Raw genomic sequence first — 26,033 nt, 5'->3', positions numbered from 1 at the left:
CTCTCTCTCTCTCTCTCTCTCTCTCTCTCTCTCTCTCTCTCTCTCTCTCTCTCTGTGTGTGTGTGTGTGTGTGTGTGTGTGTGTGGTGTGGTGTGTGTGTGGTAGTGTATGTGTTATGTGTATATATTTGTGTGCTTGGAATATGTCAGAACAGAGGTTAAACTCGAATTAGAGCTGAGTTACTTTCGGCAAATAAGTGATCACTCAGGAATTGCCTTCATGTAACTAAAGAAGAAATTTTGGATCCATAAACAAATCACTTGAAAGGAAGACTTCGAGAACATCTGAGCCACTTATCACCCCTAGATATTTCAATGAGCAAATGCCTTGAAACTCCACTATTCTTTTTACTGAAAGATATTAAAAACAACTTTCATACTTGTCAGGACTAGGGAACATTGTGGGAGTCTTCTGGGAAGGGACACGTGGACATTTGCCTGGTTCAGATCACAACCTCGGGCATTTGGTGGCTTCATTTGGCAGGAGCCTGTGTGGGCTTGTTGGTACCCAGAGGAACCCTTGATCCATGCGTTTGCTGTAAATCACCATGTCTCCTTTGATGTAGCATTTGACTGCCCGTTGACTAGACTGTAATCGGGGAATCTCACTTACTAAAGACAAAACAAAGAGCAAACCTTAAAACTGACCTCCCCGTGCTTTCGATGGGCCCAGGTTGATTTAGTCTCCTTCCTGGACCTGCTTCAACCAGTCAGATCTCCTGGACTTGGCCATGTAAGACTGTCTGGGCTTGGATGTTAATCAGCTGTTTGGCTCACTCCTCCTGATTACTTCCAGAAGTTGCTGCACACACTGTCCCTGTTGAGGGTCTTCAATAACCTTTTCTTCCCTCCCACTCCATTCCACAAGGGCTCTTGTCCCGAAGTGTTCTTGTGAAGCCTTTCCTGGCCATGAAAAGAATGAGACTGGACACTAATGGCCGCTGCGTTTGAATCGTTGTGTGGTGTCCCCAGTGAGCTGAACACCTGTGCATCTGAAGGCTCATTCAATCATAGCTTTTGACTCCCAGATGCATCAAGGGGAGACCAGGGCAGCGTGGGGGAAGAGGTTTTAACCAAACCACCACGTACTATGTCACTGTCTGGAGCCTCTGACAGAACAGGGTAATTGACTCTGATTTTTATTAAATGTAGAGCTAACTCAAGATTAATTGGACCTGAAGTGCAGCTAAGCATTTGTTTTTACAGAGATGAACCCTGGTTCGTTCAGAGAGTGAGGGGGTCCCTTACCCTGCTTGCATTGTGCCTGCCGCCTCCCTGACTTCTGGAGTCTGTGAACCCTGAACTTGGCAGAAGTCTGTGAGGTAAACTGCCAGAGCAGATTGAGTTTTTTTGTACAAACCTGGCCCTCAGACTTGCCAAAAAGGTCCCACTGAGCAGAGGACTCTCCTGGCCAGCTTAGTAGAAGAGGCCCTACCCACATGTCCCCTCCCTGTGTCCTGGGTTCTATGTTTGGGAATGACTTAGTGTTTTTGTAATTACCAACCTTTTTGAAATAAGACATTAGTATTTAGCCAGTGGCAGATGGAATTGTTAGGCGCATTTGTTTACATACTTTGGGTCTTCTATTTCATATTCAACAAGAGAAGGATTAAGAAAAGCAGGTGTGGTCAATAAGCGAACCACCCAGCCTTAGGACAGTAGGTCCTGTCTGGGTTGCAGGGGACCAGTTTGCCCCAGTCCCAGCCTCCCTATACCACTGTTAGAAAGATGAAGCTGACAGAGTAGATGGGGTATTTATGAGGGAGGAGTAATATGCAATGGAAATTATCTTCTCTGTTGCCAATCATGTGTGTTCCTTTTCCCGGCTGGATTGCAGGGTATGGTAGAACTTGGGGTGTAGACCAGGGACAGGTAGAGAGATAACTGAGAAGGGGGGAAGTGCTCAGAGCTGCCTTCTGAGCTGCTCCATCAGGAGCCTCGTGAGTCTGGCACAAGAGCCCAACGATTGGTACACAATTAGGCTAGCATAATTGTGTGGAGAGGTGAATGGAAAGAATGCTAAAAGAACATATGCAACGAGCCAGCCCATGCTATGCAATTGCTTAAGATAAAAGGGACTAGTTATACCAATGTTTCCGAAGCTGTGGTCTGGGTTCATTGAGAGAAGCACTGTAGCCCCCTCCCTCCCTTCCCCTCAGATGGAGGAGCCAGTCAGTTAAAAACCGTTGGACTCAAGGCAATCTCATACTTGGGCATCAAGTGTTCTGTTTGCTATCTCAAATCATAGGAACGTTGGTACTTATTCCATAATTCATCTGAGATTTAGCTTCATCCCTTAGTCAGGGTTCCAGTGCTGTGAAAAGACACTATGACCATGGCAACCCTTGGAAAGGAAAGGATTTAATTGGAGCTCGCATATAGTTTTATAAGTTACATTCATTTTCACCATGGTGGAAAGCAGGAGGTATGCGGGCAGACATGGTGTGGGAGGAGCTGAGGGTCCTGTGTCAGGATCCACTGGTGGCAGGAGAGCCCCCCGGGTCTGGTTTGGGCTTCTGAGAACCTCAAAGCTCATCCCAGTAACACACTTCCTCCAACGAGGTCACACTTCCTTATCCTTTCAAATAGAGCCTCTACCTTGTGACCAAGTATTCAGATCTGTGAGCCTAGGGAGGCCCATTCTCCTTCAAACTACCACACTCCATTAAAAACTGGCAGAAGATTATACAACTTGACTGCCTTAAAAAAACAAAAAAACAAAAAAAGCTTCTACCTTTAGCATCTGTTTTAAAGACAAATCAACTTTGACATGAGACTCAGTTTACCTTCTCTACTCACCGCCCTTGACTCAAGATGAGAGGAAAGCTTTCACCCAATTCCATGCTTGGTGCTGTTTAGTGAAGTCAACAAAGGGTGGATTTTCCTGTATGATTAGAAAATGACTACTAGCTGCATGTTAAAGATATTTGGATTTTGCTACCACGGGAGAATATATATTCTTTATAATCTCCATATAAAGATCCTGTAGCTCGAACAGAAATTCCACACAGATGCTGGTATCTATATCATACCGTAATAAATGTGACTTATCCCAGGTTTTGTGTTGTTGTTTAGCCAAGTCAATGCCTCATTAGGTGCAGAATTAAGAGGATTAGAGCCAACTTATGATAGAGACCCAAAGGAATGATTTATTGCCAGCATGCACGTGCTCCATGTGGCTCTGGAGAGGCACTGAGAACACTTGCTCAAGGACACCAGTCACAAAAACATTTGTAGATTTCTTTACAGAACGTTTGCTTGGGAATGGGAGCCCCAGACTGGAAATGGAGCAGCCTTGAGATCTGATCCAGTGCTGGTACATCTGGGCTGCCAAACACATTTTTATAATTTGCTGCTTCTATATAGCACATTGTGTTTCCTGGAAAAGGTCAGGGAGAATGATGAAAGCTGGGTTGTAAGAATTGCGTGTGGCTTGGGTACTATGCCACTCAGTGCTTCTAGCTACTCTGCTGTTCCTTGGGGGGATAGGATCAGTGGCTGTGGCCTTTCTGTCAGAGTCTCCTTCATGAGACAAGGTATCTGTGTAGGTGGTAGATAGCTTCAGTCTTTGGAAGATGCTCTATGGCATCCGATTCTTCATGGTCAGGCAAGGAAAGCCATGCCATTCTATTATTATGCTAAAACCAATAAAACCCATGATAAGGCAGCAAGGGAGCATTGAAAGAGTTTATTAAAGTCAGGCAGGAAAACTTCAAGTCAGGATCAAGCAGTTAACCCATACGGCTTGCAGTTGGTGAGGTTCTGAAAACCTCAGGAGTATTGAGCCTCACTGGATACAGCACTCTAGAATCTGAGCTCTCCCACATGGAAAATGGAGTGACATTCCCCTTGGCAACAGTTATCAGGTACTGTGATACCAAAGACAGGCGCAGGCAGTTCCAGCCCTATGGGAGTGAGCTGAGACAGCAGCAAGTGAATGTGATAGAAGAGAGAGACAGAGAGGGCCTGGGAAGTGCAAGAGGGGAGGTTGGGGAGGAAGGACTTAGTGCGTATGTAAAACTGGGTTTGGGAACCTGTCTGGGCAATCCAAAACCAACTATCTAAAGATACCCGACTCATGTCCCTAGTTCATTCCCCCACCCACCCACATAACTCATGTCTCTGGTTCATTCCCCTTACACACACACACACACAGACACACACACACACACCTCCTTCCAACCAGTATCAAGGGATTGTAATGGTTTTCATCAGTGATGGTAACACTGACCTCTCAAAGCACCGAGAGAGTGTTGTAGAGGGTTAGTAGATTATAATGATGGAAATATGAGATAATGTTCAAATTCGTGTCAGGGTAATAAGTTGATTCTTTTGATTAGCCCAGTACCTCCTGTGTCCTTGTAAATAAAAGGACTGGAATAGTTTGTTTAACATTTAATCACTGTGGCAACACTAGCGTGTAAGTTAAATGTCTTAGAAATATAGCATTTCAGGAGAAAGGCGGTGATTTCAGTTGAATTTGGAAAAATAACAAGAGGAGTCAGCAAAAAGGGCAACCCAAACTTTGTGTACCTTAAAAAAAAAAAACTTATATTCTGATGCGTGAAGAAAAGTTTACTCTGTGTCTCTTCCTATTTCTTTTAGCCATGAGGATTTTTGTAACTGTTTCAAGAAAATGATAGGCTCCCTCTATTCCCCACTGGCCTCAGAACAACAAGGAAATATTGTCACTTGCTCAGGTTCCTGCTTCTGGGTTCCCTCCCTCCATCTTCCACCTTCCACCTGCAAGGGAATTGATTCTTCCCAAATATCCAGCTTGTGAGGATAGGAGAGACAGGCAGACAGACAGACAGACAGACAGACAGACAAGGACTACAGAAGCATTTCTTGGCTTGTTACTCCTGAGCCATAGCAGATATGATAGCAGGGTTTCTGCTAAACCCTGTCACATGACCTGTGTTCTATTGCACGCCGTGGAGTAGAAATTCATGCTTACAAATCTCCCACTTCCCATCCATTATCAGCCTACAACAATCATAGTTAAGACACGGTGCCCATGAGAGGAGGCCACAGCTCTGGAGGCATAACTGGCAGTGAGGGTGACATGTCTGAGCTCTGACCTTTCTGCTCTGGGTGGCTCGCTCACCTACCCAGTCCCAGAGCTCCGTGGTATCTTTATTAAGGGTGTGTTGGACCTGTCTTCACAAATGATGCTTTTGGTACATCTGCAAGCACATCCACTGCCTTCATCCTCACCACCTTCCTGCCTGATCTCTCGACTGGGTACCAAGACATGTACAGAGTTCTCAAGTCAAGGTCCGTCGAGATTGTCTGGGGAACTTGTTAAAAACACAAATACTATGAGGTGTCACTGGCGGATACAGAGCTGCAGTACAGTTATGAGGGTTTGAATCCCAAGGATCTATGCAAAGGCCAGGCAGTCATGGTGGCCGCCATAGTCACAAGGCTTGGAAGGCAGAGACAGGATCGCCAGGGCAAGTTGGCTAGTTATGCCTGGTCTGATCGGTACACTCTGGGTTCTGTTGTGAGGGATGCTGCCTCAATAAATAAGTGGAGAGTGACCAAGACCCTGATACCAACTTCAGGTTTCTACATGCAACACATGAATGTGAATAGGCTTGTACATACAAACCATACAAAAACAGAAGCCCACAGATTGCAGACGATATCTCCCACAAAGACGCTGTCTGCTGAACTATTGACATTTTGAGCCTGATGCTCTTCTGCTGTGGGGTCAACCTGTGGATGATGTGTAGCATCCCTGGCCCCTATCCACTACCCTCTGAGTTGTGACAAATCAAAAATGTCCCCAGACATTGTCTGATGTCCTTTGGTGGGGGGTGAGGGATGGGGAAGGGGGACAGAGAGCCTTGGTTGAGAACCACTGTCTTTGGGGTTCTCGTTCCTGAAAAGAAAGTAGGGACCTGACTTCTAATTTCTCAAGCTTCCCAGGAAATCCGGCTTCTTTGAGCAACCAGCAAAGCTTTATCTTCCCTTTCAATGGCACTCACACCCCAGCCTGGTTTCCATGGCCACCTAGAGGGTCAATAGCTATCCTAAGGTACACAGGATAGTTCTTCCCTCCAGAGCCCAGGCCCTCCTTGCTGGCTACAAGGCCATAAGCCTGCCAGTAAACAACACCAGGCTGTCTGCCCCTGTGGCCAAGTCTCTTATAGCTAGAAAACACAGTTGCTTAATGACATGGACTTGACAAAAGGTTCCTTTTGGAGGTAATGTCCCAGTTGACACTGTGTGACCTCAGGAGAGCAGCAGGTATCAGCTCCCCTGTTAGGACTTTTGGCCCTGAAGTGGCAGAAGCATCTCTCTGGCCCAGGGATTGAGTAGGCTGTCTGAACTCTTCCCCAGCACCCTACTGTCCTAGGGAACCCAGGCCCTAAGGAAGTGGAATGTGACGTGCACACACGTGTGACTCAAGCGCTTTCGGGAATTCTGTTGTTTAGTCTGTCTCCTGTGGTTGAACACTTCCTCTCCAAGTGTTCATATTGGAACATTCTTTTCCAACTGGCGTGAGTAGAATTTCCTATGGGCCTCACCAAGTGCTGGACTTAGAAAGGCTGGTCTGTTCAGCATGGAAGAGTGTTCCCTGCCACGGAATATGCACATTGTGTTTAAAAGCACCTTGGCTGAAGTCTTCTGCTCTGTGGGGGCCCCTTGGCCCTTCCAGGTTTTGGAGGTAGCCATCTTCGTGTCAGTGGGTGCCTTCTTGACAGAAACACTGCAAATGTTGATGATAGTACGCATGTCTTCAGCTCACCCTTTTTTTAAAGCATGCAAGCCACTGAATTACAATTATATTAAGAAATAATGTTATCTTTATTTGATTCTCATTGGAGGAGTAAATAGTCCCCTTGGGGACACAGCTTCTGTCTGGTCTATTTCTTTACAATAGTGACTCTTCTTTATCCAAAAGAGAAGCTGAGGCAAAAAGGGTTTTCTATTCTGCCAAGCAATCACATTGTGTCTCCCCCCCCCACCTCCACCCCCCGTCAATGTTCCCGGAGAGAAATAAATAGAACACCAGAGTGTTGCGATGAAACGGAGTGCACCAACACCCTAAGATCTCAGGGTCCTAAGATCCCCTCTTAGAACTCTGAGTGCTCACTGTGGCCGGACATCAAGAAAAACGAGGTGCAGATATTGTGGCTTACCCGCAGTGTGGCTCAAGTTCACAGCAAATGTGGGGTTTCTCAGTCACACGCTGGATCCTGTCCCCAGTTTACAGGATGATATGTGTCCGTTGCTCACCCCTTCCGTTCACCCCAAGCTTGTATGTTTACAAGGTGGAGACGCATCAGAGCAGGCAGGGCCTAACAGCTAGTGGTCGGCTAAAATAATTTACACAGAAAACATTCCCTAAGCTAAATATTGTCCCAACCACTGTCTAAGTGTTCCTCATCAAGAAAGCTGTGGTGACAGGCATGAAAGGGGCACATGGCTGAACCGGGCTGAGTCATACAATCTTGACATTATTAGGGACAGTAAAGACTGTCTAGAGCAAATTTAAACTAAGTGGTTTACTTAAGAGAATACAACCAGATAGGCAGAACAGGGACAGATAGCATTTCTTCTCGATATATTTTATTTTGGAGTTTTTGAGGCAGGGTCTCTTATAGTCTAGGATGGACTTGAACTTGCTGTGTGACTGAGGGTGACCTTGAACCCCTGACCCTTTTAATGCTTTCTGCCAAGAGTTAGGATTAGAGGCATATGCCACCATGCCTAGCTTTCCTGCAGAATTTTTAAAATAGCAACTACATTTGTGACTATACATGCCTGTATGAAACTTTGTGTCTTAAAATTCTTATTTATTGCTAAACATTGTGACCTTGTTTTATGCTATTTCTAAATATGATTTTAATTTATTAGCATAGAATTTTTCAAACATTCTATAGAGAATCATATAAAGAACCCCCAATGGATACATCGTCCAGTTCTGATAACTATCATTATTTTATAATTTTATTGGACCCCCTTGTCCTGTCATTTTGCTGTAGCATTTTGAAATACATTCCTGATTCTATAGAACTTTACTCCAAACACTTTAACAACAACAACAACAACAAAAAAATGCACCTTAATTCCAGCACTTGGGAGGCAGAAGCAGGCAGATCTCTGAGTTCCGGGCCAACCTGATCCATAAAGTGAGTTCCAGGATGGCTAGGCCTAAACAGAGAAACCCTGTCTTGACAAACCAGAAGGAAAAAGTACCTGGTTTTAGCCTGGTGCGATAGTGTTCATCTTTCAGGGTACATAACTAACGGGCCTGGAACATAGCCTTCGGATAAGTGGCATTCATTTAGATGTGTGACTGCCACTTTTAGTATTTCTAGTATTTTTAAATAATGAATGTTTTTTCAAATGTCCAAGTTTTAGGCTTGATTTTTAAAGTAGAAGTACTGATTCAGATACACAATCATACACACACACACACACACACATATGACTATACATTCATACATATATATATATATATATATATATATATATATATATATATATGAATGAGACTGGATCCAATAAATATGCTAAGTTTCTTCCAAAACTGCATGCTGCTCTTTTGAGTTTTGTGAGCAGTGTTTCAGTGGAGGCACCTGCTCCATTCATGGATATGACCATTGCTGACTTCATACATGGAAGGATGTCCTCTGAGTCATTAATTCCAACATCACACTGCTTTGGTTACAAGTGAGCCAGACAAGATGGTGATTTAGTTTTATTTATTATATTCATTATTGACATTTTTCTTTCAGTTTCATTCATGATTCTCTTCCCCCCCCTCCCCGCCGTGTGTATTGCTTATTTCATGTGTCTGAGTCGTTTGCCCGTATGTATATCTGTTTACCAAGTCCCCGCCTAGTGCCCATGGGGCTCAGCAGAGGGTGTTGGATCCTCTGGAACTGGGGTTATGGATGGTTGCAAGGTTCCATGTGGGTGCCAGGAACTGATAACTGCTGAGTCAAATCTCCAGCCCTTCTTTCTGTGTAATTTAACATGTTACCTAAAGACAATGTTAAGGAATGTGTTTACACAGGTATCTATAGCTACTCTTCTCTAACGCAACTGTGACTTGCTAGTATGAAGACAAACATGTTTACATGATTGCAGTCAGCTTAGGACCCATTTGGGGGACGTCAAGTGTTGTGTATACTCTGTCAAACAGCCTTGCTCCTGGCCTTTCTTTGAAGCATGAATATGAAAGTCTGAAAAATATAAACTGTTTTCTCCTGGTCTTGGCTGTACTGCGTGGATGAAAGAAGCCAGTCAGACTTGTGTCCTTTGGATGGTGTGTGTCCCCTTTCCTTAGCTGGACACCCATGTCCTTGTCTCTGGACCACAGCTACTGAGTCAGGTGAGCCCTGGCTCAGCCCCTCCATAGGGGAAGTTCTCTCTGGTGAGGCTGTGCCATAGAAGTTAGGGTTTCTATCGCCACCACCCATAGGTTCTGCCATGCTACCATCACCCTGCACACAATACTAAGAGTCATGTTTGCTTTGCCCTCCCATGTCCCTGCATCTGTCCTTGCCAACAGGGACAGGTACTACCTGCATTCAGCACTGTTGCTTCCCATTGAATTTTGTTTTCTTGTTTTTCCTGGGCATCATGACTCTGCAGAGACATGGAAATGTATAGATGATAGTAAAGATAGTAGTTGAGTGGCCTTGATGATTGATACCTTGTCCCGTCCCCCCCATGTTTCAGAGAGAGTGACCATTCTAGGTCTTTGAACCAAGGAGCACAGACGGTCATGGAAGAAGAATTTTTCTCTTCCTGCCACCATGCCAGTCAGATTCTGTTTTGTTTCATGAGCCCTGGTATGTAGTTGAAGGGCTCAATGCCTGTATGTACTAGATACTGTAAGCTCATTGGTGTTTCAGGTTTTCTATCGTTTTACACACACACACACACACACACACACACACACACACACACACACACACACACACTAGGCTAGCAAACAGATTGGCTCACACACTATAAATCCAGACCTGACTGGCTCTTGGGATTCAGTCAGCTTGGTGGCTATTGCTTGCTATCCGGTTCCTGCTTTCCTGAAGGCTGGCTGATTTTGCAGGCAGCCCCTTCCTATAAGTGAGACATGCAGCCATAGGCCTCTGTGTGCATAGATTTTGAATCCACAGATACAAACGCTAAAAGATTTTGAAAAAAGAACAGATACAGTCTTTTCCCTTGTCACCTGAACATTCTATTCTAACTATTAGGACTTACATTGTATTGTAAATTATGTATAATCTAGAGGCAATTTAACATATAGAAGGATGTCCACAGGTTAAACCATCGGGGATGTTGAGGGAAGACTGTACATGATCCACCTCTAATGGATCTGGGGTGAACGGCCATCTTGCAACAAATTCTTTTTCTATGGTTGCCCTGAGCGTTGGGGAGATCCGTGCTCTGCACACACACTCATCCCTGAGCACTGGGGAGATCCGTGCTCTGCACACACACTCATCCCTGAGCGTTGGGGAGATCCGTGCTCTGCACACACACTCATCCCTGAGCACTGGGAAGATCCGTGCTCTGCATACACACTCATCCCTGAGCACTGGGGAGATCCGTGCTCTGCACACACACTCATGCCTGAGCGTTGGGGAGATCCGTGCTCTGTACACACACTCATCCCTGAGCGTTGGGGAGATCTGTGCTCTGCACACACACTCATCCCTGAGCGTTGGGGAGATCCGTGCTCTGCACACACACTCATGCCCTGAGCGTTGGGGAGATCCGTGCTCTGCACACACACTCATCCCTGAGCACTGGGAAGATCCGTGCTCTGCACACACACTCATCCCTGTCTCCACTCAAGTTAGACCAGCATTGGTCAGGTATCTGCTCTTACCAGGTTAGACCAGGCTATTCCTGCCACCTAAATATTTTGGAGGAACCAGAAATGGTTCTTCCATTCTGTGTTCTGTTGCCATTTTCTGAACTACTTTCCCCCCTTTGCCCTTCCTAACCTCTCGTGGACATTATCCCATTCCCTTCTACAGGGATAACTTATGAGTTGCAACTTGTGGGATTTTTAAATTTTGTTTTGTTTTGGTTTTTGTTTTTCTGTTTGGCTTGTTTCACTTAATATAACATTGGTTCCATTTATCTCCTCGCCCGTGATAAACTTCATTCTATTTATGGCTGGATATCATTTCATATACATTCTGTATATGCAAAAATGCTACCTTCTTCTTGTGGGGGAATTTGTAGTTATCAGTTAATAAGCACCACTTAGAAGACACAACTTGTTCATAACTTTACAACCTAGGAATTAGCAAGTTCTCTGAACGTACAGATATAAAACCCTCCACCTAAAATTCTTACATTTGGAGCAATAAGCAATCTCGATTCACAAAGCGAGAAAGTCCGTGCCAGTGATGCAGAAGAGCTTAGTGCTTTGAACCCTGGTGATGTGTGTGACACCTGGCCACTCAGTGTGAGTTGAGTTGTTTGTTTGTGGGTGTTTTTGTTGGATTGTTCTTATTGCTGTTGCTGTTTTGTTTGATTTTGTGTTTTTAAGACATGTGACCTTGGCTGGCCTGGAATGATACCCTCCTGAAGTTCAAAAGAAAAGACAAAAAGAAAACATAGTGATCTCTGAGTATCTGCATGAAACTGGTTCTAGCACACACACATATGTACACATATAGGCACACATACACACATACACACATACACACACATGTATACATACATGAACGGATACATACAGACACACTTAGACAAACATAGACATACACACACACACACACACACACATATATATATACAGATACAGATACAAAGACACCATATATATACATATACATACAGGATAAGAAAGCCTGAGAATGCCCAAAACCCTTATATGAAATTTGATAATGTTTCCGAATCACCTATAGACATCTTCCCATGTACTACTGTAAAAACATCTCTGGATTGCTGATTGTGTCTGATACAATGTAAATACTGTGTGATTATTTTTACAGTATATTAATTAGAGAATGAAGACATATCAGGGAGAAAGCCCCCCCTTCCGTCCAGGTGTAACCACTTTTCTGCGTATTTCCCTTGTCTGCTTAGCTGCACCACTGATCTGCACCACTGATCTGCACCACTGATCTGCACCACTGATCTGCACCACTGATCTGCACCACTGATGTGTCCACTGTACTTTTGCCCAGAGTGAAACCTTTGAAGCTGGAAAGGCAGTACAATTTTGTTGAGCAATTAAAAGGGACAGGGCATTTCCCAGAGCTCCTCTGCATCCGGAGAGTAGCTTTGGGTACATGAAATGGGACAGGCAGGCCCATGTGACCAGGGACTGGTCATGGTTTTTCATCATGGCAGCCACAAAGTTGAGGGTTAATCTATACTATCTTCACGGCTTCTTGGTCAACAGTTTTCACAGAACTTTACAATCTCTTCCCAAGGCAGCCGTTCTGATGTCATAATCCACAGCCGTTGGTGTCTTTACTGCACACCAGGGACAGATGGCTTGATTGGCTGGGAGTTCAGAGGCAAGAGCTCAGAATTATAGCACTAGTTCATAAGTAAACGCCATGTTCACTGAGGTAGGAACCATGATTCATTTGACATCAACATGTAGAAGTTCTCTAGACCAAATTTCTGACACGAACATGGAAGTGAACCCTCGGGAATGTGTCCAGGGAGCAGTGCACCCTGGGACTCAATTTCTAGTTTATTCATGCCAGTGACAAGAAGAGATTTTGATGGGTGTTACTCAGAAAATTGTTTTCTCTCTTAAAAAGGCTTCAAAGTATGGCAAACACAGGGCTAGAGATGCAGTTGGTAGGGAGTTTGTCTAGTAGCTAGGGATCCCTGCTTTGGTCACCAGCACTCCATAACCTGAGCACGGTGACACACACCTGTAATCCCAGCACTCAGGAGGTAAAGGCATGGAGATCTCAAAGTCACCGGGTTATATAGCACGTTTAAGTACAGCCTGGGCTACACCAGAGCTTGCCTTTCCGTCCCCACCCCTAACATATCATGGACCCAATCTGCTTGTTAACATCTGCTGGGTTCCTGTCCCACTGACTGCATTGGATGTGCACACATCCTAGGTTGGCAACATTCACTGTGACCAATGGGCTGCTTCACCTCCCGGTGTAATATTGCTGAGGTTGACGGTTGTCCTTTGAGGTCATATGGCTGCTTGGAATCTGGGGCTTGCTGCCGCCGCCTTGCATTATGGAACAGGATGGCACCACATCGAGCGAGCGTCTGGGAAAAGATCAAAATGCAAAGTCTGGCAAATGCGGATTACCTCCCTGCCACCAAGAGCCCCAAAATCTAAGTTGCCCTATCAAAAATCAGGAATCAACTGTTATCACATCTCCCTTGGGTAGCTTCCAGACAAATAACATTTCTTTTGCAAAATGGAATGCCAGTAACGGAGTGATTATGTTGATTAAACAATAATTAGATGGGTACTGGCAATTTGCAGCATGCAATTTACAAATTGCTTCTTTTATCAAGAGGCGGGGCACAGACTGGCACCACTCAGGTAGTGTTTCCAGAAAGCGGGTGTGAGCTCACAAAGAATTTCGTTCTCAGGACCAGCAGTGACCCCCGCCTTCCCAACCCCACAGTTCCCCTCACACACCCTGCCCCTCCCCCAGCACCGTCCCAGGCAGCAGCTTGGCCTGCCATGTTTCCGTCCAAGACAAACCTTCAAGTGACCTGGTCCACCAGAAGAGTAAGCACTTTTGAGCCCCCAGAATAGCAGTTTTGGCCTCTGACTGTCTGCCAGCCTGGTTGCATAGTTGATGATGGCCAGTGAACTTTGTTGACAAGGGACAAACATTTCTGGGATCTGTCAGAGTCATAACAGGGCTGGCCTTGCAGCCAGGACATCAGGATCTGTGTGGGCAATCAGATATGCTGGGATAGGCTGAAGCAGAGAGAGAGGGAGAGATGGAGAGAGGGAGAGAGGGAGAGGGGGAGAGGGGGAGAGGGGGAGAGGAGAGAGATCACCAAGTGGTAAGCCTTAGGCTTGAGTCCTCTGGATTTTCCAGTTCTGCTGTGGTATTTTATTAATCTGCTCTAAACTCCCCAGACAGTGGATGCCTGTACTTCTTACTATTATCCCAATGTTCTGGATTCCCGAAAGAAAGACACGTGTACACAGCCTTACATCTTAAGTAACCTTAAACAGCTTAATGGCTGGGCCACTCCCTAACTCCACGTGACTAAACATACACTCCCCTCCGATATTCCTGAGTTAATACTTACTAAATCTATATTTCATCTTTGCTGCCCTGGACCCTGCTGGGCAGCCCTCCTGGGGCCCGCTCTCCCCTGTACCTACATGCCCGCTATCTCTCCCTCCTGCACCTTTCCCGAAAAGTCAGTCTCTCATGCCCTCCTCACGGTGGGATCCTCTCTTCCTCCTTCCTTGGTCCCTTCCTAGGAATCCCAAAAGTCTCGACTTGATTTCCCTGCCCAGCCACTAGCTGCTAGCAACTTGATTGACCAGTCAAAAACCAACTGGGGACAGAGTTTTGGGTCACATAATTAGCTTGAGAGCACAATCCAGTACACAGCTTTTTAAAATTAGGATAAGAGCAAAGCTTTTATGGAGTTGGGAAAATAAGAAGAGGGATCATAGTGTACACTAAGTAGCTTTGGCGGAGTTCTGAGGCCAACAAAGCAGAGTGAGATAATGTAAGTTATGTGAAGGGCTGGGGCTTCAAGGCTAAGAAGGGTAAACTATCTTCCCAGTACACAAATCATTCTGGAAGCGTCGAGTCATGCGGGCTCCACGTGTGTACTCTGTGACTCCCTCCTTCCTTGTGAGTGGGCCTTCAGAGCCAGTGCTCCTTAGAAACAAGCATCCTTTGGCATTGAGAGGAGCTGCTGTGTAAATGAAGGCATTCTTCCTCTTAGTACATCATTTGAGAGGCAGAACACTACCTGGATGACAGCCCCCACAGCATGCCTGGTGGGCTCACATGTGCGGGACCCAGTGGCTCCGTTGTCTATTTTGCCTCTGTCTAGTTGACTCTTCAAAAGCGCTGTTGACTTCCTAGGAGTTGAATTGGTCCCAGAGGTCGCATTGACTGGTAGAGAGAGTGTAGGTTCCAAGTCATATAGTTGTTTCTTACCTGTCACTTACTAATGGTATTAGAACTAAGCTTCCAAGGGACACCCTCCCTGCTACGTGATGTTGGGAAGGAAACATATCTCTAAAATGGAGACCAGCACTGGGTTGGTCTCAGGTTTGGCAATGATTATAGAATGTGGAAATACCGTGCATTGTTTCTCTGAGGACCGCTGCCTCTTCCAAACTCTGCTCTTCACGTATTTGTAGGGCAGGAAATCTCTACCTCTCCATCAGCAGCTCTTGACATTCACCACAGTGTCAACAAGAGCACCACAGTAATTACTTTTATACAGCTGTGGCCAAAACATCGAAGAGAACGCCTTGAAAGAGGAACAATCATTGCACTCCATTTCACACTTCAGTGTATGGTTGCTTGGCCCCACCCACTTGAGCAGAATGTCATGTTGGTGGACATATGTGATGGGTGGTTCTGCTGAACAGGAAGCGAAGAACAAGGAAGGGACTAGAAACAAATAAAAATGTCAAAGGCATGCCAAGGACTCGCTTTCTTCAACAAAGTTCCATCTAAAGTTTTCACTCCCTCCCAAAATAGTGTCAGCAGCAGGGGACCAAGTCTCATTACATGACCCTATGGGAGAACACTTTAGAGTCAAACCTTAACAGTGACCACAGTAATAGCAAGGTCAAGGGAAAACCTATTGAACGTTATTAAGAACACACACACATACACACACACACACACACACACACACACGCACACACTAACTTAAGCTTCAGGGATTGTTTATCAAACTATATCTTTTTCAGAAAACTATTCGAATTAAAAGAGCAGCAGTGAGTCACAGCCTCTTGGATTTCTGGTGGAACGAAGACCTTTATCCAACATGTCAGTTTTATGTAATCCAATTGATGGTCAATTTAAGAGTAAGGCTGACCAGCCAGATTGTAATTAAGTTCGTGGAAACGAAAGCCGTCTTCTGGATGTCCATTCTCAGCACTGTAATTAACCAAATCCTCTCCTGTAATTATCTTGATCCTCTATTACTGACAGGCAAGCAGGAGGATAGGGAGGGGTGTGAGTGGAGTCCTCCTTGAGAACTCAAGGGTGATCATCAAATCAAAAAGGCAGCTGATTGCCCTACACGTATGAAAGCACCTGAACACTGTTTCCCGTAGAGTACCTCGGTCAGTCTTCCAGGTCCAACACTGACACAGAAAAGCCATGAACTGCTCATGCACCCACACCATCGGACTTTATATAAGCCACATACCATTGGACTTTATATAAGCCACATTCAGAATTACCAGCATACCATGCAGTGTCTGAAGCGATCCTTCCTTGATTTTTGTCAAGAGTCCTGTTCTTTAGGAGATCGCTACAGTTAATCATCTGCCTTGATATTGTCATGAACAACTCACAATAAAGGAAAGGACTAATGTATTCATAAAAACTTACAATATCTGGAAGAGTTCAGATCCAAAGGATGCTAGCACCAAGTTCCCTCTTGGGAAGACTTGCATCTCTGGCTATGTTTATGCCATGCAGTTTCCCTATGGCCATGCTAACGCCATGCCGCTTCACAGCCTGGTCTCCTGTTTCCATTAAAAAATGAGCAAAAGCTTCACTTGAGCAACTCGGAAGCCCCTGATGCCACCCAAAAATCTAGGGACTCTGTTTCCTCCTAGGTCGATTAAAATATTTGACCCCATTGATTTCACTGTAGTTTCTGGTGACAGGTTTTGGTCATGAGCAAGGTTAATAGTTAAGTTGGAAGATTGGTAAAATGCCAAGTTTACATTTCAGTTGTGTGGTTTTCAATGTCCATTGCTCTTTCCTCTCTTGGATTATGGAATCCTTCAAAAAAAATTGGAAAAAAACAAACAAAATCTTCAAATGAATTAAAGCTTAAAGGGCAACTTCAGTAAAAACCGAAGCCAAGACCATGTTTAGGAATGAATCCCGGTCATAGTTTTGAGCACTGGGTGTTTTCTGGACACAGTATGAGAGTTGCGCATATGAATTCACAGCATTTGAGATAGTGTGCTTGGAACCTGTACAGGTTCAGGTCAGACAAAATTCCAGCATGGAGAGAGGAGGTAGGCCTCAAGTCCCACCCCTAACAACAGTTAGGGAGCTGTTGGCAGCTGAGGACTGATGGGAAAGGGAGGGTCTGTTCCTAAACAGTGTGCACCGGTGGTAGGTAGATCACCCTCCAGTGACGGCCGTGGAAGCAAGAGTTTATGGGCAGCGTACGCTGTACTTACATAAAGGACATGAAGTTGAGTGGGTAGGGAAGATGGGGGTGGATGTGGGAGAAGTTGGGGAGGAGGTAACTATGACCAAAACGTGATTACGAAATTCAAAACCTGCTAATAAACATGGGGGCGGGGGGTTAACACACTGGAGTATTAATCAAGTGTCGATAGGAAAGGCCAGGCTTTTAACATACACCCAAAACTTCTGTTTAACAAAAATGATTCTAAGAATGTGTGCTGAACATGTAGGGTTTTATGACATTTACTCTGTCAAGGATTTTAGTGTGTGTGTGTGTGTGTGTGTGTGTGTGTGTGTGTGTGCATGCGCACACACATGCATACCCATATGTTCTGAGAAATGAATGACTAAATTAATAGAAAAGAAGTAGAAGTTATTTAAAATGTTATTTCAATTTTTCGTGCGGTTTTCGAACAAGGATTAGTCTGACGAGTTTTCACACAGGTAATTACAGTAAAGATTCTAATTACTGCTAATTACTACAATATTCCCGCATCACCCTTCAACAAGTGCTTCAACAACGAACGCTGAGACGCTGAGAGCCGACTGCTTACTGATGCTTGACGCCATTCGTCTCACAGATCTCAGGCTTACTGAGAAGGCTTAGATTCCATAGATTCCAAAGCCATTCAAGAGAAAATCGAAAATCCTTTAATGTGATTTATTTTAAGCCCAGAAATATCACTGGATTAATAAGATGACCTTTTAATGTAGCCCCTGAGATATATAGAAGTTTCAGAAATAGGGACTGGAAAGATGGCTCAAGGGTTAAGAGCACTTGCCGCTCTTACACTGGACCCCATTTTGGTTGCCAGCACCCACGTTAGGTGTCTTACAATCACTTGTAACTCCATCTCTTGTATGCCTCTGGCCTCTGAGAGCATCTGGCAATCACTTGCATAGACACGCAGACAGCAGACAGATAGACAAACACACACGAACACACCTAAAAACAACAAAAGTATATCTTTTTGAAATAATTTGTGATCATATGGGCCACCCCATTTGGTGATCTACTTGCCAGGTTGTATTTTCATGATATCATGTAAGTAAATAAAACTTGAAGAAGCACCTGTTAGCATGTTAGGACAGTGCAGCCTGATTCAGAAGAAAGGTGGGCAAAGTGGCCACTCTCCTTTGTCAAACTGAAATGGTTCCACAGCCAAGGGAACCCTTATTTTCTTTCTTATAGGGATCAGCACATGCTGGTTCCCCCAGACTTCAATCCTTAGAGAGTTGTAAGGCAGAATAAAGGCAATAATCTACCTCAGCCACCACCAAGGCAAAGGTGGCTCTAACAGTTCACTTGGCAGCCAGGGATCAGTGGGCAGTCAGGGATAACGCAGGCGAGTGTGTAATCCAGTCAGATAAATAACCGGTGAGATGTACAGTCTACAGAAGTGGTTTTCAGCCATTGGTTAGTGACCCCACCCTACAGGGCTTACCTTGATAAGTCAAGTGTCTGAGGCTGGAGTCCCATGGTTCTGATGTTCAGTAGCTGCTGAGGAAAAGGCATGTTGCTGTGTTGATGGGAGAATGGTTCAGAAGTACGTCTCAGAATATACGGTCTCTAAAAGTGTGCACTTCATTATGTCCAATGAAGGACAAACATAATCTGTATACGTACCGAAGCATATACATGTGTATACAGGGAAGGAACATTGGGAGCAGGTTAACAGCAGAATTGAACAGGATAAATCATGGGTTGTTTTGTTCCATTTTTTTTTTTTATTTTCTTCTCTGAATCTGTTACTTTTTTTTTTACTCATGTGTGTATGCATGGTGTATGCATATGCGTCTTCATACATGGAGACCTGAGGTTGCCATCAGGAGTCTTCCTTGGCTACTCTCTAGCTTGTTCATTGAGCTCAACTGAACCCAGAGCTCACTGAGAAGATGTGATCGAGCTAGCCAGCTTGCTCTGCCTTTCACACCCACCTGGCACTTCCCTGGGTTCCAGCAATGGGAGCCAAACACTGTGTTTGTGTAGCGAGTGCTTAATCTACTGAACCGCGTTCCAAGCCCTGGTCAGTTAACTTTTGAGGTTAACTCAGAAAAGAGAACTACTTCTATTCAATTCTAATAAAACTAAGGAGGCATTCGTGAATGGATGCCATAATTGTCATTTTATGTACAAGCTGAAAGATACAAAGGCCATGTGAGACAAGGACACGGGGCCAGGGAATGTCTGAAATGACTGGAGAGCACCCCGAGGTCCGGGCTGCTGTTCTTCCGGATGACGGATGCAGCGTAGTGCCGAGCACCAGCAGATTCAAGTTTTACATTTGCTTTACTTTTAGAACCTTCTGAAATTAAAAACAAACAAACAAACAAAAGACTTATCCTATTCATGTTTGGTTGAATGCATGCAAGTGAACCCTGAAGATCTGGAGGGACGGCTGCATAACTCATGCTGGCCTTGGTGTGCCTGTCCTTTTTTTCTTTTCCAAATTGCTGGCTACAACTGGAGCTGTATTAGCAGTGCCTAACCTTCTGCCTGACAGTTATAGTATCCACTTAAATGTATATGAAATGAATGAATGAATGAATGAATGAATGAGTTCATCAAGGTTGTAGATTTGTGTAGTTGTTTATTTGGGGTACAAATAAGAGAATGTGGTACAGTCAGATGCTTTGAAGATCACAGTCACATAGATTTCATTACACTGTCTTGTAGCCTGTTACTATACCAGCTTTGCATATTAATTTTATCACATGTACGTATGTTTAGGATAATATCTGATTTCAGGCATCCACTGATGGCCTTGAGTGCCTCCCCCATTCCTATACTATACGTGGAAGCTTCCACGTGAGCTTAGAAGCAACTGTTGAGTTAAACAAGCAGGATTTGTTTGACTGGTGGCCACAAAGGAGAGGCCAGCTCGGGGTACAACCGTGCAGGCAAAGTGGGTAATATGAGGAGGGACAGTTGTTAATGCATCAGACTGCAAGAGGGCTGGCCTAGTGCAGCCACTGTGCCCAGGGAATGAACTCACGCAGAACCATAGCTAAGGGGTGACTCTGACAAGAGAACCCAGGGACTCAACACAATGTTGGAAATCCGGCAGACGGGAGCAGCATCCACTCTGTGCTCCACGTTTATGTAACATAATTTTGAGGTCACGAAATGTGACTTGCAGAAAGAGTACTATTGTTTCCGTTAAAAATGTTGAGAAAGAAAGGAAGTTCATTGAGCAAACAGAAACTGTTTGGGAAGCTGGAATTTTTATTCGATTTGTGCAAAAAAAGACTTAGGACAAAAGAGCCAAATGTCTTTGTGGGACACATTGGCAAACGGGGAGGAAGGACATAATTTCTCAATACCCACGTGTCGAGTCCTGTGCTTTGGAGGGTCTGTGACTTCCAGCCTGGAAAGGCCTTATACAGATGAGGCCTTTTCGTACTTACCCAAGGAGTGCCACGTAATGGATGTGAGGGAACGGAGGAATGGTTTTGAAATGTCATCTGGAAATAATTTCCACTTGAATGCCATGTCACCTTCTCCCATGTCTATCTCCACATGGGGCTGTGACCCCTCTGCACAGCCCCTGGGGTTGAACGGACTTCACAAAAAGCACAAAGACACCCCCCCCCCCGCAAAAAAGACTCCTGCCAACATCTGGGTGCCCAGGCGATTTGGAAAGCCCATCAGAAAAACCATAGTGGTCAGGCTGCCTTGATTCCTGTTACCCCAAAAGCCATTTCCCATCAACCCTGAAGTAAAAAGCATTTCATCTGTAGCCCAGTTCCCAAAAATGTGCTATTTATGCGTGTGTGTGTGTGTGTGTGTGTGTGTGTGTGTGTCTGTGTATGTGCATGCTTGTGCATGCTACAGTCTTAAGAATTGAACATAGGCCTGTTACATGCTCTGTGGTCTCTGCCCCAGAGCCACCTCTCCAACCCTCTTGGCCGTTTATTTTGGTTTTATTTACTGTTTACTTTGATATAGAGTCTCACTCCCTTGGCCAGGCCAGTTTGGACTCATAGATAAGCAGAACCTATTATCCTCCTGCCTCAGCCCTCTGAGTAGCTGACATCACAGACCTATGCCTCCAGGGGGAACTCATTTCCAAGTGTTCTAAAAGTAAGTAGAACAATTCTCAATGGAACCAAAAATAGCAGGGACTAAAGTTGGGCAAAAAGCTGGCCTCCTTCCCCACCCCGTGTATGTATCCCAATCCCTAAACAGTTTGCAGAAAACCCTCATTGTCTGTAGCTCCCCTCCCCCAAAATGTCCAGGAAGAGAAGTTGATGACCTCAAAGAGGCCAGAGAGTCCTAGGATGGATAAACTGTCTTGACGTCTCTATGAAGAATTAACCTGGCATGTGGACTGTGCCCAAACCCTCCACCATCCCTCATCAACCTCTGTCAATTGCACATCTGGTTTGAGCTTTGGAATTCTTCTGAGGCACCCCAGGGAGCAGCACACATATTTATCAGACTCCCCTGGCTATCTGCTAGGCTTTGTCTAAACTAAACAGTGAGTTTATTCTTCAAGTTTCTGGGAAATACTGGAATTGCATACAATTTAGAGCTGCAAGGGTTGCTGTAAAAGAACATATTGAAGCAGCCATTGGAAGGAGGGACATTTTGGACATCCGTCTAAGAAAATAGCATCCAAGCAAGCATATGCTCTGAAACATCTGAAATCAGGAACTCCTCCATCCCATCCCTAGCTTCCATTAAATCTTTGGGCCAAAACATAGGGAAAAGGGGGATTATGTACTACTGTCACTGGTAGGAGCATCCCGTAGGGGTCACAGCCCTGATTTCATACTGTCAGTACTAACAAGGTAGCCAGCTCATCTGGTATGCCCAGGACTGACCAGTTTTTAGATGAAAATTCTGTATCTCAGAACCAGGTTAGTCCCAGGCAAACAGGGACTGCTAGTCGCTAGAGGTTAACCGTGACCTTGGGCAAGCTAAACTGTATATTGTTTCCAAATCTGCAAGAGAGAGGTGGGGAGAGAGAGAGAGAGAGAGAGAGAGAGAGAGAGAGAGAGAGAGAGAGAGAGAGAGAGAGAGAGATCAGGCTTGCCTGATAGGTTTTAACAGGGGTAAATAGGTTGAGCATAAGTGCTCAGAACTGAGCCGCCTTCAGGACAATGAATATTGCTTACTTTGTCATAAGACAGGTATGCAGAGGATCTAGGTCAAGATAAGAATCTCAATACTGTGTCTGGCTTCCAGCTCTTGCCACTGTGTTGAATCTCATTGTCTGTACTTATAAAGTGGGGGTATACTAGCCCCCAATTAGGACATTGTTGAGTAGGCTAAGCCCCAGTTCCATGCCTGCTATTAAAAGCACCAATCTAATGACTGTCATAAGCACTTTCATGAACAATAGCCAACAAGGCACACTGGCCAGCACGGGCTACTTGCTGTGCCCCCCCCCCCCCTTGAGAAAGCCTGTTTTCAACAGCAAATACCCTGCCTCATGCACCACAAGAGAACATAAAGTCTGGAACTAAAGAGCTCCCTCTAGAGGCAGAATAAATAACCCACCTAACAGTGCCCATGAAGCCCAGATAGGATCCTTTTAAACTTCTGCTTCTAGGACAAGGAGGCGAAAGCTATTCCCAGAGATAATTAGGTTATTTCTGGAGATGGGGATCGTCAGTGAAACAGGAAACCCAAGGGCATGCGGGGACCTAGGATGTGCACTCCGCTGGCAAATGGCCCCGGAGACAGGGCAGAGGCAAGGACACAAGCTGTGTGGTGCTTGTGACTCGTGTCTCTCAGCCACAGGCCTGAAGGCACTGGCTTGATGAGAACAGGCTACGCTTGGCAGATCCCGCTGCCTGAGTTCTCAGCAGCCACCCAGTGGACGATACAGTAGTAAAGAGTAGAGTATACCCAACAGCTGCTTCTAGTTTTCCTCGTGTCTCCCCTGCTTCTTGTGTCCCAAGCCCCTCTCGCGTATCGGCCACCCACGTGCATGGCATCTTACAGCCCTACTGTGCACACCTCAACCAGAATTCCACCATCCTTTCCAGGGACCAACTGTGTGACTCTGGGAAGGTTCTCTGTGCCAGGAGCATACCCGTGTTTTCCTCATAGGGCTGGTGTGAGGACTGTGTGATCAGTGCATGTTCCACAACATGCCTGGTCTATAGTACATCGCATGCAGCATAACTGTCAGTGTGAGTTGCCCCAACTATTGATGATGGATTTGAACCGTGAGCTGAGGTTCAAAGAATCCAAACACAGAGCCAGAGCCATTTACATGATGGGAAAGAGATCCACTTCCTCTACTTCATCTCCGTGGTTCCTTACCACCTCACCCCAACCCTCAAATAGGAACTGGCCCTGTTCAGAGACTAGCCACCAACCATATCTCAGGCATGCAGATCATCTTGGGTAAACTGAGTCATGCCCGTGCCTACTGAGGTTGGCATCGGACCCTTCATTACCTGTGTGAACTCTATCCTGAGGGTACCTTGTCCCTCCTCACACCCCATGTCCACCTGGGAGCCCCAGGCAGCTAGACCGCAAGTTCCCATCTCACGTGGCTTCTCTGCTTGTTTGAAATTTTTCCTTTCTGTTGTTCATTAACAAGGGAACTGGGTGGCTGAAGAACTGGGGACATTTTTCCCCCAGCGGTTTGGAGGCAGAAGAGAGGAAGTAATACAAAGAGGCCATGTGTGGCTGGTGGGGACGCCTGTTGGCTCTTTAAGATGAGCTCCATCTAGGTTCAAATTCATTCTCTGCCTCTAAGCTGACTACCAGAGGGTGTGCTTGCCCACTGGGTCTTTCTTGACTCCTTAACAAATGCCAGACTACACATAAGCACCAATGTTTATTGCTGACATGGTTTCTGGTAGCTAGGCAAGTGAGCCTGTGGTCCTGTCCCAGGAAGCATGGGTTTTAACCTTGAAGGGAGATCAAGAGAATGTTAGGAGTAATTTCCAGAAAGTTTCTGGAAGGGGGCTTGTGTTCAGGACCAGAAAGCTTGGGAACTAAAGTAGTCCTGTTAATAGAAACTGCACTGTTCCTTGAGTCTCTTCCAAGTATCGTGATGAGAACTAACCAGCAGAGATGGGTCTCACTGGGGGGGGCGGGACGGGGGCACTCGGGGGGTGCTCAGGAGCCTCTGTGGGAGTATTCGGAAGATGACAAGTGATGCTCTTATTTTTATCTCAAACACAGTAGAGATGTCTAGTGTTTTACATTCCAGGACTTGTGAAATATTGCCATATATTTAAAATATAACCTGCCTCCTCCCCCCCCCCACTCCAAAAGGGATTAAGGCAGCTTGCAACTATTAAACCGTGTCTAGTCAGCACAATTAGAAGCATAAACAGAAAGTATCTAAAAACAGAAGGAAGAAAAAAATAGCTGTTCTCAGCCCCCCCCCCCCGAGCTGTTTTACCACAGCCTGTGACACCCTGTCTGCCTGCACATTGCACACACCAGTGAGGGCTGAGTGGTGATCGGGGTAAGCACGCGTTCGCTCTCTCGAAAGCCATGATCTCTGGGAGAGAAGGGATAGTCATTCAAACGGGAAACACTGGATGTGGAGGCACAGGCTTGTAAGCCTAGCACATAGGATGCTGAGGCAGGAGAATTGCATGTTCCAGACTAGCCTGGGCTACATTGTGAGAATCTATCTAAAAAACGTCAAGGGAGGGAAGGAGAGAGGGTGGGAGGAAAGAAGGAGGGGGTAAGGGAAGAAGGAAGGTGGGGAGAAAGGAAGAGATGGAGAAATTTTGAATGCTAACTCTTAACTCCATTGAATGGCTGGCAGGCAGTTGGCAGTGGCAATCCTGTGTAGGCCGATGGTCAGAGAGCCTGAAGAAGTGACTTTGAGCGGAGCACCCGTCAGCTTCATTCCTTCTGCCCCCCTCCCTTCCTCTCCAGTCTTAGCATCAGACTTCTCTGTGCCTACTGGCTCAGGCCCCAAGAGTATGGCTTAGCCTTGCTGAACCCCTGGGAGTGGGGCTGGCAGTCAGGTGTCCCAGTTTCACCCACAGTTCTACTCCTCCTGATCTCACTTCCACTCTGTGTGCCCCCATCAGCAAGGCATGCTACAGGGACATGGCACGGAACCTACCATCCCCTGCATCCAGTATGAACTTACCTTCTTGGGGCCTTTGAATGGGGTGTCTACACCTTGGCTATCAACCCTTATTTCTCATTTCTCTGGACTCACCTCCTCTGCAAAGCCTTCCCTTACACCCCTCAGCAAAGTGAGTGCTCCCTTACACCCCTCAGCGGAGTGAGTGCTCCCTTACACCCCTCAGCAGAGTGAGTGATCCCTTACACCCCTCAGCAGAGTGAGTGCTCCCTTACACCCCTCAGTGGAGTGAGTGCTCCCTTACACCCCTCAGCGGAGTGAGTGCTCCTAAGGGCTCACTCGCTTACACCCCTCAGCAGAGTGAGTGCTCTCCTGCTCTGAGCTCCCCCAGCACTAGTCTCTACTAGCATCTCTCCATTAACAAGGTGTGAGGCTTTTCCTGTTTGGGTGTCAGTCCCTCATGTGTATACATTGTACAGTATTGTTCTTTTCATCCTCTGTGTCAACTATTCACCTTGAGGTGTACTAACCACACCATCACCTTGGAGTATAAATACTCACCACACTGTCACCTTGAGATGTACTAACTACAATGTCACCTTGAGATGTACTAACCACACTGTCACCTTGAGATGTACTAACCACACTGTCACCTTGAG

The 26,033-nt window shown here is 45.6% G+C and overlaps 1 protein-coding gene and 1 long non-coding RNA gene across 4 annotated transcripts in view; one reads left to right on the top strand and one right to left on the bottom strand.

Moving 5' to 3' along the window:
* The window catches only part of Lnx1 (ligand of numb-protein X 1), a 110,649-nt gene that overhangs the window by 40,999 nt on the left and 43,617 nt on the right, over positions 1-26,033 (top strand). The gene's annotated exons all lie outside the window — the stretch shown is intronic.
* On the bottom strand, positions 7,032-13,826 carry LOC110331037. Its single transcript, XR_002380984.1, has 3 exons — positions 13,687-13,826; positions 13,094-13,238; positions 7,032-7,327 (listed from the first exon to the last, which is right to left on the bottom strand). It is a non-coding gene; the product is annotated as an uncharacterized LOC110331037 (long non-coding RNA).

This window comes from Mus pahari, chromosome 13 (assembly GCF_900095145.1).
Source record: "Mus pahari chromosome 13, PAHARI_EIJ_v1.1, whole genome shotgun sequence".
Taxonomy (NCBI): domain Eukaryota; kingdom Metazoa; phylum Chordata; class Mammalia; order Rodentia; family Muridae; genus Mus; species Mus pahari.
This window is presented reverse-complemented; position numbering and strand designations above follow the sequence as displayed.